At 38.9% G+C, this 15,565-nt stretch overlaps 1 pseudogene; it reads left to right on the forward strand.

Annotated features, from left to right (window-relative positions):
• Nucleotides 1-1,118: 1,118 nt before the first annotated feature.
• LOC113429060 (adenylosuccinate synthetase isozyme 2 pseudogene) lies at nt 1,119-5,533 on the forward strand (annotated as a pseudogene).
• The last annotated feature ends 10,032 nt before the right edge of the window (nt 5,534-15,565 follow it).

Genomic DNA, 15,565 nt, shown 5'->3' on the forward strand with positions numbered 1-15,565 from the left:
AGCTTTTCCAGTTCCAAGTGAGTGGTAGGGAATGGAAGGAATTATATTCTTTGCAGTCTCACTCTGATGGTGGACCCACTCACCATAAGATCTCCTTCTCCCTCATCCTCGCTGTCATAGGGGGGGTCAGGTGGTATTCCTTTCTGCTGTCGCTCCCCCTTTGTCCGCTGGTGATACTGGGACTTCACTGTCTGGTGCGCCACCCTGGATTTCTTGGTGGTTTTCCTGGGCGACTTTCTAGGCTTCCCTATCCCAGGAGATCTGGCTTTCGATTGCAGGGTAGGGCTGGACACTCGGCCGTGTGGTGGCCTGGTTGGCCACATTGGAAACAATGGATAGGTGGCCTTGCAAGTCTCTCCAATGGGGCCAACACCAGAGGAGGCCCATCTGGTTGATAATTGGTTGTTGCTCTGGGAGCCTCCGCGGCCTAGGATCCACCTCCTAGGCCTGTAGGCACAGGCTTGGTGTAGGCACAGGCTTGGCGTAACATATGTTCCAGGCCTGCCTTGAAATGGTGGACCAGGACCAGGTGGACCAGGAGCCATTCTGACCATGGCTGCAATTTACCAATGATGTGGGAAAACTCTCACAAATAATCTGCCACCAGTCTGCCCCTCTGCTTCAGTGTCAGGATCTTTCCTTCGGCCCACTGATCTCGGGTCACATCCTCGAAGCAGTTCCACAGTGCTTCCAGGAACAAGCCCCCAACTCACAAGCATGCTCAGTGTGGAGGTCTGCCACTCACTCAGCGGCCTCTCCCTCCAAAGCTGCTGTCACCACCACAACCATGGCCATAAAGATGGGCATAGCAGTACAGATGGTTGATCACCTGCCTCAGGAACATGGCTAATCTGTCAGGGTTCCCATCGATGGTGGCTCTCAAAATTGATGGCTCCAAAGGCATAGGGTGGGGTTGCCAAAACCCCATAGGCCACCCAGGACTCGACGGGGTCTGGTCAGCCTAACATTGGTCTGAGGTTCTAGGTTGGTTGAGGGCCCTCTAGTGATTGAGAGGTGGGCTGAATGGCCACAGTCTCAGCCACTGGATCCTACTGTTCACCAACCTCATGGTCTCTTCCAGAACCAGTCCCATTCATTCTCTTTGCTCATCAAGGAGGATGCCTGTAACACTCCCCTTACCAGCTGGGGCTCTTGGGACTGGCTATAGCCCGCACCCAGGTAGAGCTTTGGGCTGGCCAAATGCAACCGGGTGGACAGGACCACGATTGGTTGACCGAATGGCAGCCTCACCTGCCAGGTGGCTGCCTCCCCGCCCCCCCCCCCAGCTCCCAACATTGCCAGGAGCCAGCATCGTGGAAGCTGGCCTATCCAAAATGTTCCCACAACTGCCCCATCGTCTGACTGCCTGGACCATTGTCAAGTAGCTCCCCTCCCCTCCTAGTCGCCGTCTATCAGTCTCCTTTCCTGTCATATCAAATGAGTGCCAGAGAAGCTTGGGGTCCCATATCCAGCCACCTCTGACGAGCTGTGCCACCAGTCCCCTGCAGGCCCCAACTCTGCTCTGCTCCTGGGCCAGCTATACATCAGCTGGCCCCTTGCGCTCCTTGGGGCGCACATCCAGCTGGGCATCTCCCCCAGCCTGCTCCGTTATGAGGACCGCTGTGGGGGCAAGTTCCCCCACCGCTCCAGAGTTGGCCTCTTTCACCATTCCTTCTACCATCATCACGATGCTCCCCTGCCTTCCGGCTGTTCCCAGGGAGCACTGTAGAAAAGCAGCTGTAAAAGAGTTTGGGATCACTAGCCTTACTATCATGTTCCGAGCTCTAAGCCAATGAAGTAGGATGCCACACGCTTCACGGAGTCTCAACGCCTTTATTCACGCACGGAATCTTGGAAAAAAGTGAATCTATGCGAGCTAAACTAGCTATACAAGCCTCCCAGCTGCTTTTGAAGGGCTGGAGCTCCCCGTCCCTCCCTGTCCAGCTGCTTCAGAATGCTGGCAATCACTCTTGGCATCTTTAGTTATGAATAAAACTAAAAAGCTCTATGAATGTTTTCTGGCCATTGCAGGAAAGGGTGATTGTGATGATACCTCTGGATACTTCCCCAGATACCTCTCCCTTCCTCTCTAGTTTGGAGGAGGATGAGCCGGTCCCCAGCAGGTCAGGAGGGGAGGCAGCTGAGGGCTATGAGCCAGGAATGGAGATGCCCAGCACAGGAGAGCAACCAGACAAGCAACCGGCTGAGCTAGAGACAGGAGAGGCACAACTGCAGGTGGAAAACCCAGAGGCTTTGGGCGGGAAAGCACACAGCTGACGCTGGGCAATGGAGATGAAGGACTTTCTCCTCCCGATCCAAGAGCACATACGGCTGAGAGGAGGCAGGCACAATGAAGGTCATCCAGGCTACTTGCGAAGTGGCAACCTCATCCCTTTTAATAGGCTGCATCAGGAAGCAGTTATTTAGCTCAGCAAGGGGAGTGAAACGATGCTGGGAACAACATGTCTGTTTCCTTGCTGTGTGTTCTTCAGCCATTGTGATTCTGGCCTTCAGATTGTGCCTCTTGAACTCTGGATTTGTCTTGTGGACTTGCCTTGCTGGTGCTACCAAAGGGAATTGCTGAGGAATACTAATTCACCCTTGGAAGCCTTAATAAAGACTCCTAACACCTGTGGTGTGTGTGTGTGTGTTTATATGTATGTGAGAGAGAGTGGAACGGACAGCACAGTGACTCTAGCAAGATTATGGCCAATAAGAGCTTCTTTGAAAACTGTAAGAAAAACTACAATGTCAAATTGGTATAGAAGAGACGCTATCAGCAAAACGTGAGGCAGCATCCAAATTAAGAAGGAAAAATGGAGAATTGCTGTCCAAGTTTTCAAAAGAGATGAAATTCCAACACCAGTAACACAGTGTGCAGACCTTTCCATCGTGGAGAAGACTCTTCTCCAAAGCAATCAAGTTCTTACTTGTCTCATCTTCATTATTATCATTATCATTATGATCATTATTCTTATCATGATTAATTCTTGATATCTTCATCTTCATCATTATTTTCTGCATGGGCATAAGCACAGCAATAATACTAAAATTGATTTATTTGATTTTTTTTTAAAACCACAACCGTCTTGTTAATATTTCAGAAAAATACTTTAGTAAAATATGCAGTATTCTAAACTTCCAGTACCAGTGTAAACAACATAAGGGGACATAAGGGACAGTTTTGAACAGAGATATTAGACAAGATGAGAAAATAACAGGCATAAATTTTTAAAAGGAAGTTAATAAATTGAGAACATTCACTGACAATTTAGTCATATTTTTGTGAGACCCAAAAACTGGTATAGAATACTTGATGAAGATAAATGACTTTGGAGCTTTAGTAGGCTTCATAATAAATAAACAGAAATCAACAATGCTCATCAAGAATACGGCTTTTCAGAATTATGAAATATTGACCCAAAAACCAGGTTTTAAGGTGGGAGGAAAAAAGTGAAATATCTTGAAGTTACATTGACAAATACACAGTCCAAATGGTTTCAAAACAACTTTGTGGGATGATATCAAAAAGAACTTAGATGGGATAAGATGGCATAATCTGAATTATCCTTAATGGCTAGAATCTATGTAATTAAGATTAATATTCTACCAAAGATCCAAAAGTCCTTTTTCAAAAGGAACTGGACTTTATTTTTCATTGAAGGCATTTTGTTTTCATCCAAGATTCTATCAAGTCTTTCACTTCTCATTCAATTCTACCAAAGATGTTATTTTTATTTCAGACTTTACCTTTATTTGAACAACGGTAAACGTATATTCCCACGTTCATATGGTAAAGAAAAAAAATGTAAGAATTAAATGTAAACTACCACAAGACACTACAGAAAGAGGAAATTTGGGTTTACCAGATTTAAAACTATTTTGATGCCTGTTGTTTGATCATGATGAAAGAATGGCTGACTCCAAAACAAGAGACTACTTGATTTAGAGGACGATTTGCTATTTATGGTGTGACAAGGTTAAAATAAATGTTTATTTCAATAATTGTTACATATGCCATTCTTAAAGATTTGGAACAAATATAAAATAATGTTCTTTGAAAGTACCTCTTTGGCTGTCACCTGAGGAAGCCTTTTTTTAGAAAAAGAAATGATGGCAAGACCAGGCTGATGGACTTAGGGTCAAGTAATATTTTTTAATCAACACAAACCTACTCGCAAATCCAAAGAAAATGAGGTGTTAGGCATTTTTTTGTGTATGTATGTTTAAATATCCAAATAAGGATTACATAAACTTGATAAATGTGATAGAGATTATTAACAATGTTAGCATGAATTGGATCAATATGAATAATAGCTAGTCAAATTTGTTCAGGTACGATAGAGAAATGTTTAGATTGAACAAGAAGATAGAGATGAAGATGAGGAGTTAAACATTTTTCATCTATGTTTGAATAATACAATGAGGATTACTTAAAATGGATAAATGTGATGGAGACTATTAATACTGTTTTTTTGAATTGGATAAATATGAATGATACCCGGAACTAACTCTGTTCACATACAATATGAATTTAAACTTTAAAAAATAATAAAAAATATATTCAAAAAAATCTAAAGAAGAGCTGGAATCCGAAGGGCGTATTTATCATTGTTTTACATATGTACACTTGAAAGAAAGGTTTAAAATAGATTTTAAAATGTAATTGGTTAGACATGTAAAAAATTAATTGGAAATTGAGCTGTGTAATAATGAACATATTATTACTAAGGTATATATACTGTTATTGAAATTCAAGCTCTGCAAAGGCCTTCCAAAAAGATCATCATTGAGGGAGCCAACGCGGCTCTCCTAGACATCAATTTTGGTACTTCGAAAGGAGCTTCTTTGTGACCTCTTCAAATTGCACCATGGGAAGGGTATGTACCGTGGGAAGGGTATGCACCCCCCCCCCATTATATCGGCAAAGTGTATGGCGTGGTGAAGGCATACACCACCCGCATCGGTGTGGGGACTTTCCCCACCGAACAAAACAATGAGATTGGCAAGACGCTCCAAACATGAGGATGGGAATTCGGCATCACCATGGGCCATAAGCAGTACTGTGGCTGGCTGGACCTTGTCCTGGTGAAATACGCCCACATGATCAATGGTTTCAGTGCCCTCACTGTGAGCAAGCTGGATATACTTGACACTTTTGAAGAGATCAAAGTGGATGTGTAATGTCATCTGGATGGGAAGCAGATTCCATATTTCCCAGCCAATCAGGAGCTCTTGAACAAAGTCACAGTGAAATACAAGGACCTTCATGGATGGAGGTATAGCACTGAGGGGGCTTGCACCTGCCGACTTGCCCGCCGAGGCTGAGGCTTACATCCAGTTTATCGAGGACTACCTGGAAGTGCCAGTCAAGTGGACTGGCATGGGGAAATCTCTCAAATCCATCATCAAGCTCTTTTGAGGTCTCCTGCCTCCCCACACGGATCAAAGGCAAAAGCTGTTTCTCCTCTCAAGTTCGTTGAACAAGCCGCTCAGGATGCCCGCCTACCCCTCTTGAATGCACTCAAGCCAGCCCCCCACCTCTTACTAGAGAGAACCCAGTGCCCCTTCCTAAGTTTCCCCCATGTAAAATTTCCTCTTGGCCCTTGATTCTGTCCCTTGATTCTGTCCCTTGATTGTTCGAAAGAGAAATAGGACAGACCTGCCTGGCAGCTGAGATTTACACATTTTTCCAGGACAAATTACATTCCATTTTTGCACCCCATTCCTCCCCCCCAATAAGTTGCCATCGATCACCCCTAACGCTGATCTGACCAGCATTCGTGGTTCGCTCTCTTTCTTCGTTACTAATCCCTTTGGTTATTCCTTGGCAGTCAGCCTGACCCCATGATGGAGGTGTCTCTCTTCCCCCATCCCCTCCAGTCAGGTGGGGAGAGTGGTTCATGGGAATTGTAGTCCTCTGGTGCAAAAATGATGGCCTTCCGTTGGCTGTCTACTACAGTAGGAATTCCACCAACTATCAGCTGGAAGTGAGGAATGTTGGGAGCTGTAGTTTCAGCATCCTATCTACTGTTTATAACCGGGCGGTAAGTAGCTTTCAGGGGGAAAAGTCCATTGTAATTTCATCACAAAGGGGATCCATCGTAAATCAAGGACTCCCTGGGCCCTGTTCCTGTCGCAGAAACTAGTGCATTGTGAATTGTAGACGTTTTGTGTTGTTGAAAACTTTTGTCGCTGATTGTTTTTTCTACATTTTTTTCTACAGCTTTCTACATTTTAAAAACAACAACAACACACTTTCTGTGTTAAGTGTAATTGTGGAGATCTCCCTCCTTCAGTGATCACTAAATTGCGGAAGTATTCACTGTAGTTTCTGTGGTTTCTTTTCCCCTTGGGAACCTTAATCAGGACTAGCCTCTTTAATTTATGTTTTTGTTAACAAGTGTAGCAGCCATTTAACACAGCAGCCAATGGAATGCTAAAGCTTTCTACTTGCACAAACCTCTCTCACTTTGTCCAAACAAACGAAACTTTACTGCTTTAGAAGGAAACCTGTCTTGTTCTCACATTGTTTGTTTTTTTTGTTTCTGGCAATTGCCAAATCTGCCACCCAAAGCAATAAATAATCATGATTTATTTTTATAAATAGGTTGGAACAGTGAAACAAAACAAAAAAAAGAAATTGAATTTGGAGAATGAACATCTGAAGTATTGCATGATCCAATGGGCAGTATAACATAATGCTTGAACAATGGGAAAACGAGTGGGTAAAGGGTTTAAGGTTTAAATTATAATTTAAAAGAAAAAAATTATACAATGATGTACCATTGTTATTTAGCACTAAACTGTCAAAAATGCATAAAGGTATTTCAAATGTATGTTGAAAATGTAAAGAAAGAACTTTTTCTCATCTTTGCCAGACCTATCAGAAAGCAAAACAAAAACTTGGGTAAAATTCATATTTTAAGGCAGAAGTTTCTTAAAAGTGAATATAAAAATAAAACTAGACTTTTCTTTTAAGTTTAATGGACAAAGAGCTTGAAAAATAATTGAAACTTTGGTATTTTATACTTTGACAGCAGCAAAAATGTTTTACGCAAAAAAAATGGAAGGATTCTCACAATAGATGATTGGTTGGAAAAACTGAAAAAGTGTTATTATATGGCTAGTACAATAAATGGCTAGTACAGTATATATAGTGGTATATAATAGCATGTAAAAGTAAAAGGTTGAGGCTATAACATTATTTTCCTATTCTACTGCACTAAAAACAATCAGAAGTCAATGCTTTTCTTTCTTTCCTCCCATTTACCCTATACTTTTTTCTCTTCCCTTTTTCCTCCCGCTTTTTCCTACTATTTTTATTTTCTTTTGTATTTTATATTCTGATAAACTTAATAAAAATGAAAACACAAAGTAAAGTATGTAGTTTATATTACATAAAATATATATTATCAAAATGTACTGCCCGTTTTACTATTCTTACTATTTAATAGGATAAATTCTGACTTTGTTTATTGGCTAGATCCCCAATGCTATTTTTTTGCATAAGGTCTAAATGTAGAGCTATAAATTAGCCACCCACAAGAGTCTTCAATAATAGAACCTCCACAGTTTGCAAGGTATCATACAATTACACCACTTATTTCTGCAAAGTAACACCTTGCAGATCCACTAAAGTCAATGGAAAATAAAGATAGAGAACTGTCACTTTAGTAACTTTCAAGAAATTAAGGAAAGAGGCTCTTTTTTCAAAATATTATTAGGTTTCCAAAAAGAATAAAATACAGAAAGTCGAAGGAAGAAGAATGAACAAGAAAGAGGAATAAGGAAAAAGCAAAATTGGATAATGCAATTATAAGATACTTTTTTTGCATAGTTTTACTTTTTTTACACTCTCTGTAAAGGAACGCTTTCTATAAGTATTTTCATGACCCTTACAGCTGTGTTATAAGCAATTATACTAGTGCCAGTGACCTAAAATCAGAACAGATAGGAAATGGCTAATAGTATGCATGACCTTGTAAGGCAAAACAACCGATATTGCAGTCTGACTCAGTGCAAGGAACATTAACCAAACAAACTGAAGGAAAAACTGATCAAGTCTGAAAAGGTACAATGTAGTCTTTGCCTCTCTTACTGAAACAAAATGATCTACCAACATTCATAAGAACACTAACTCTGTGTTATGTAGATTGCAGGCATCATGTTTTAATGCTATCCCTGATCAGTTATGATCCTCTCTTGCTTTCAGGCTGCTTTGCATGAGATTGCATTCTTTCTTCACTGTAAAAACAAAACCCTACACACGTATACAGTTGTTAAATTTATCGCAGAATTCTTATATGCCATGTCAACATGCCTAAGTTAATCTAGATTTCTCTTTTAGTTGCATTATATTCACCTTCAAATGGAGGTGTTCTTTTGTAAGAATGCTGGGTACTCATGTTTGCTCTATACCAAATTCAAAATCTGTTTAGCTATAATATGAATAGAGTTTTGGCTCCAGGCTCTTAGCTCTCTTAGTACAGTTTTTAATAAATATTTTATTAAAATAAAATCTGTACAGTTTTAGTGTTTTCATATTTTAATTATTTAATTACTTTTAAAAAAACTTGTTTTGTGATTTGTAAAGCCACCCAGAGTCACCTTTCGGGAGAAATGGTAGGCATAAAAAAATAAATCAATAGTAACTAAATATATGCATTTGAGTATATGAAGTAGGAACAGGAATGATATGATAGACAGGATCCCTAAATAATTTTGATGGTCATAGGAGCAGTGGATTGGTCCTGAAGTGAAGCAGGGGAGAATCCTTTGTCTTTGTGAATGAACAAGAGGTAGATATTTGGGGAGGGGTGTATGTGACAAATGTACCAATTATTTTGCTGTGTGCATGATAAAATAGCCAAAGACCCGAGTCTATAGACTTCATGTAATAAAACTCACTGCTGCTGATAAATCCCAGATATCCTTTAGATTGCCTGCTGAGTAATATTGAAACAATTGAATGAATCATCTGCATAATATATACTTGTATTTGTATTGCTAGTTTTGCACCAGAGCCATTGATTGCTATTACCATAACGTCCATATTCACTGATTCCAATTTAATACCATGTAAGCATTATGGGGCCTAAGTGGGAAAATTTACAGCAAGCAGAAAGTGATGTCACAACATTGCAAACAAAAGAACTGTGCGGAGGATAAATGGGATGGGAAACTGAAAATAGCTGATAATAAGACACTAAGCTGTCAAGAAGGAAGTAACAGCAACACTAAAGTCTCTAATAGAACACTGTGTTGTTTGTAAACTAAATTTCCTGAAACTTACAAAAGATTTATGATATAAAGAGAACCTGGACATGTTCCAAGGAGCGCCAAGCCGATTAACACAAGGAAAGACTTGTGGGAGTGTAGATGCAGAATCAAAGGTCTGGCTTCTGCCAAAATTCACATGTCCTGACGGGAGATCTCTTCTGCTATATGAATCAACATATTTCTAATAAATAATTTATTGAATAAAATTGAGATTTATTGAACTGAGGCACTGATCTCGTGCCAGGGCTGTTCAAGCTAACAGTACAGGATGGGTAACCAGTTTATATGAAGGGAAGGTTAGTTAAAGAGAATTGTACTTAACTATGCATAATAGTTAAGCATAATAAAGCAATAGCAATTAGCTTTATAAACCGCTTCACAGTGCTTTCCAGCCCTCTCTAAGCACTTTACAGAATGAGCATATTGCCCCCAACAATCTGGGTCCTCGTTTTACTGACCTCAGAAGGATGGAAGGCCAAGTCAACTTGGAGCTGGTTAGAATCGAACTGTGGCAGTTGGCAGAGTTAGCCTGCAATACTGCATTCTAATCACTGTGCCACTATGGCTCTTGTGTACAGTATAACTATTTTGTGCAGAAGATGACAGATGGTTACTCTGTTACGAAAAGAGCTATTTTACCTCTTGTACAGGAAGCTTCTGAACAATCAACTCCTGGCCATTCATTTCCTATGACTTCAGTTATTAGTATTAACACCTTTCATCTGTCATTGTCCAAAGATTGAGGAAATGGCTTGCAGCTAATGATCAACATTTGTGTACTTCCCTTGAGACATGGTTATTATGATATGCCATAATACAAAAGGGGAGGGGGTATGTGGTCATGCATGGATGTGCAGAAATGCAAATTCTTACTAGATACAGCAAGCCCTGATAAGCATTCCAGTAAAATACATATGAAAGCAGCTGTATTAGCTATATTTCACAAAGAGGAAACTTAGTGTGTGACTGATTGGGAAATAATATGCAAATATTTATTTGTCTGATCCTTGAAAATATTTTGTAACCGCACATCAATAGGAACAAATATTTATTTCAATACCTACATTGTTGACTCAATCAGATGTATCATATATACAGCACTTATGCATACAATATATGTCAATGCTAATATTAATTTATATAGTAAGTGCATGAAGTATTGTAGATCATCTTCTGATGGATAAATTTCCTTGCACAGATATTGCTCTGGAGTGTTTTTCTTTTGGTCATGCCGCTGTTATTACTGCATTTTAAATATATGTGTTATTGGATGTCTCCCTAAGGTGCCTTTTGGTAGATGGCTGTAACAAAACTATTTAAACAAATTACTGTGCTACGCATAATTGACATGGAGGCATTATAGGACACATTAAAAATGTAATTCTTAGCTCAGAATAAATGGCCACTGAGTAAAATGTGCTGAATTTAAAAACTCAGGCATTTCACTCATCAAAATAAGAGTGTCCCAAAGGTGCTTTTCAAAAGGCAACTGGACTCTGTTTTTTTCCTTGAAAATGTTTCGCTTCTCATCCAAGAAACATCAGTTCTCAAAATAAGAGTGAATTCTTCACAAGTAGCTACATGAGAATATTGCAGGCACATTAAGTACTTTTAGTGTGTCAGAAAAAATTAAAATCTTGCATACTATGGAAAATGAATGACTTGCTATAAGGAATTAAGAATACGTAGTGTGATGTTCCTCAATGTTTAATATCTCTTTAATGCAGTAAATAAGTCAGGAAATATATAACTTTGAAGCAGAGGTTTCAAACTGGTGGCGGATGCATCACATACAGACCATGGCCACCACAGTTCTGCAAATGGGAAAAACATCACAAAACGTCATGTGACGGCAATGTGACACCATGAGTTTGACACCCATGTTCTGAAGTGTGTTGCCTAGAGAACTGAAACCAATTGGCTTGACCATTATAATCAAAGAGCATTAAACCAGAGAGTGGTTTCAAGTGGAATGCAAATTAGTTTCAGTGCTGGGCTTCAGTGCTGCCACACTTTTCTAAATGACTTGGATGAAGATATGAAGGAAATGCATAGCAAATATGCAAAGGTCACAAAAATGAATTTGTAATATTTGAGAGACAAGAATAAAAACTTCAAAATAATCTTGACATGGTAGAATAGGCTGAAAAGAATATATTACATTTAAGAGGATCAAATCCAAAGCCATTTATTTGGGAAACAGAAATCAAATGAATAGACACAAAATGGAATGAGGGATACTAGCTTTGCTAACAGTAGTATTTAGACTTATTAATAGATGTATATTTTCCACATTACAGGACATAATTCCATTTCATTCTGCGATGGATAGACTCCATATTGAATATTATGTTCAGCTTTTAGGACACACTTCAAGGATTTAGACAAACTATATCAGATTTAGAGAAGATAAGTGATGATGACCAGTAACTAGAAGATACACGATATCACTCTTCAAATACCTGAACAGACATCACACATCAGAAGATTATAAGTATGTTGCCTATATTTACAGAACAAAAAATAATAAATGTAAATTACAGGACATCAAATTTTACCAAATGATATGAAAAAAATCTAACAAAAGAATAATGTATCCCCTTCACATTGAATCTGCTGGGGATAGTTTATTTTTGGTTATTCTATGGAGCAAGGGCTGGAACTTGATAAACTGAACAAAACTAAGCTAAGTGATCCCTTATATGATTTTATACATTTATTTACATAAACTCAAACATGAAATCAGTATGCATCGTCTTCTGATGAAGTTCACCAACAAGCCATTTAATAGTAATATGATAAATCAAAATCAAAGAATTTATATTAGAATTTGGTGTGATACTGGTTCTGTGTGCCTATGAACTTATTAATTTAGAGCAATTATCAATATTCAATGGGCAACTAATACAAGACAAATAGTGGATGTAAAGCTCAGTTCAGGTATTTAATTTGATTTTGACTGCACTCAACTCCAAATCAACCCTGGACAGCTCACAATACAAAATGGAATGCAGAGACAGTTAAAAGACAAATTTAATAAATACAATAAGAAAAATAACAGAATGACAATTTGGACCACAGTAGAAGTAGACATGCTTTATCATGGAACGGATTTTATTAGGACATTTATAAATGCATGTACATATGCTGGTCGGAACAATAACAACTACATTATAGCTTATGTGCACCATTTTTAGGCCATGGTTTTCAAATAATGCAGATGAAGCTGACAGATTACTTTTACTTTAGAAAGTACCTCATAGGATAATTGTTGTGGCAAATAATAGGAGGAAGAAGTACTGTATATGTCACCTTGAATTCTGTACAAAAAAAGGTAAAAGGTAAATCAAATTTATTTATTTATTTATTTTTTTATTTATTTGATTTGCCAATTGTTTACAAGATAATAAGTATAAATGTATACATAGTTGTGAATACATGAAATGGTTACATACAAGAAAAATAAAAGAATAGGAGAAACAATAGGACAGGGACGGTAGGCACGTTGGTGCGCTTTATGCACGCCCCTACAGACCTCTTAGGAAAGGGGTGAGGTCAATAGTAGACAGTCTAAGGTTAAAGTTTTTGGGGTTTGGGGAAGAAACTACAGAGTCGGGTAGAGTATTCCAGACATTGACCACTCTATTGCTGAAGTCGTATTTCCTGCAATCAAGTTTGGTGCGGTTTACTTTGAGTTTGTATCTATTGTGTGCTCTTGTGTTGTTATGGTTGAAGCTGAAGTATTCATTGACAGGTAGGACATTGCAATGTATGATTTTGTATACCATGCTTAAGTCAGACCGAAGACGGCGTAATTCAAGGTTTTCTAGTTCTAGAATTTCAAGTCTGGTGGCATAAGGTATTCTACAGCGAGTAGAGGAGTGGAGAACTCTTCTTGTGAAATATTTCTGGACTTCTCAATTGTGCTAATATCAGATACGTAGTGTGGATTCCAGACTGATGAACTGTATTCGAGTATTGGTCTAGCAAATGTTTTGTATGCTCTGGTTAGTAGTGTGATATTACCAGAGAAAAAGCTACGTAGGATTAGGTTAACAACTCTTAATGCCTTTTTGGCTATGTAGTTGCAGTGTGCTCTAGCACTTAGATCATTAGAGGTGAGTATTCCAAGGTCCTTTACAGAGCTTGGGTCATCAACAAGACCTTGACTATTCAGCTTGTATTTTATTTTCTGATTTTTTTGCCAATATGTAAGACAGAGCATTTATTTGTTGAGATTTGAAGTTGCCATTTGTTTGACCATTCGGATACATAGTCAAGATCTTTTTGAAGGGTAGCAGTATTGTCTGTGGTATTGAACAGCTTTACATCATCAGCGAAGAGAACGCAATTGCTCTTAATATGATCACAGAGGTCGTTTATGTAGAGTATGAAGAGAGTTGGTCCTAGAACACTGCCTTGGGGAACACCACTATTGACAGGTACTGGATTTGATAGGACGCTCCCGATTTTGACCATTTGTTGTCTGTTTGACAGGAATGCTTCTATCCAGTTATTCAGTTGTCCAGAGATACCATAGGATTTTATTTTTAGGAGTAGTTTGTCGTGTACCACTGAATCAAAGGCTTTACAGAAGTCTATGTAGATTGCGTCTATTGTTTTGCCCTGGTCGGAGTTGTGTCGTCCATATGTTTTTGCAGTGTAAGAGTTGCAGATTACAGGATAGTTTTTCCTGAAACCAAATTGTTTATTGGAGAGTAGGTTATTTGTCTCTAAGTGAAGGATGATGGATTGGTTAATAATTGATTCCATGACTTTACAGGTGACGCAGCATAAGGAGATTGGCCTGTAGTTTTCAACTAGGCTTGGGTCTCCCTTTTTGAAGATGGGGATGACTGTGGCTTGTGACCATAGGTTAGGCAAGGAGCTGGTTCTGAAAGATTTTTCAAAGATTATGCTTAGAGGTTTGGCTATGGCAGAGGATAGCTTTCTTAAGAAGTAGGCACATATTCCGTCCGGTCCAATAGATAGAGATGGTTTTAGGTTGCGTATTGCTTTTTCAACATTGTCTTCTGTGAAATCGATATGTATTAGATCATTGTTGTTATCTGTGGTACGGCTAGGAAATATTGGGCATGATCCATTGCTGTTTACAAATACTGAGCCGAAGAATGTGTTAAAGATGTTGGCTTTAATGGTGTCGTCGTTGCAGTCTTTACCATCAGGTCCTATCAAGGGAGGGATGGACCTTGAGTCTTTAGTTTGTTGTTTACAAAATTGTAAAAAGCGCGGGTGGAATTGGTGCTTAGAAGGTTTTCCTCTTGTTTAATGTGATAATTGGTGCATTCGGTCTTTATCTGGTGGCATAGATTTTTGTATCGGTTTTTGAAATTGGCAACGTGACCAGATTTGTTTTTCCGCCAGAGTGATCTCTTTTGGATTGAAGTTTCCTTATTGATATGGGTAATCTGCTTTTTTGTTTTGTTTTGGGAGTTGTTGTTGGTAGATATAGTTTGATGACTCTTTTGACTTCAAGTAAAAATATGTTATAATGGTCTTCAACAGTATTGCATCCAGTGAATAGAGATTGCCAATCAAGGGATGAGAGATCGTTGTCTATAAGATCATAGTTGCCTTTTTGAAGTTACAATAGGGGATTACATCATTGTGGTGATTTTTGTGTGGATGTATGTTGAGACAAAAGTCGATCATATTGTGGTCACTACTGGAAAAGGGTTCTTTAGATTGTATTCCGTAGATTAGGTTCAAACTGTTGCAGAAGATGAGATCGAGGCAGTTGTTTAGTCTAGTGTTGTTGGTTACTAGTTGTTCCAGTCCCAGATTTGTAATAGCATTGTAGAAGGTTGTGTGTATGATTTCAGTTGTACAATCATTTAGGGTCCAGTTAATATGAGGTAGATTGAAATCACCAAGAAGGATAAAAGGGTATGGGCAGGATGCAGCCCATGTTAGTAATGTATTTAGCTTGTTTACATGTTCGATGTCATAATCAGGTGCTCTGTAACATAGTAAGAATCGAATTGTGATATTTGAGGATAGTTCACAGATGATGGTTTCAGGAAGGGCAAACTCCTGGGTAACTTGGATATTTTTTAGATGTAAGGATTTTTTATAGAATATAGCAACTCCACCTCCTCGACGATTTTCACGATCTGATCTGTAAACATGATAGTCTCTTACTGTGGTAATGGAGTCGGGAGAGATGCATTGAGCCATGTTTCACAGACAAATATAATGTCGAAGTTAGCCATATTTAGGAGGAAGAGAAATTCAGGTATTTTATTCACGAGGCTTCTTGCAT

The sequence above is a fragment of the Notechis scutatus genome, chromosome 3 (genome assembly GCF_049901735.1).
Source record: "Notechis scutatus isolate UNSWTSFEM ecotype Mainland chromosome 3, rNotScu1.2, whole genome shotgun sequence".
In the NCBI taxonomy this organism is placed as follows: Eukaryota; Metazoa; Chordata; class Lepidosauria; order Squamata; family Elapidae; genus Notechis; species Notechis scutatus.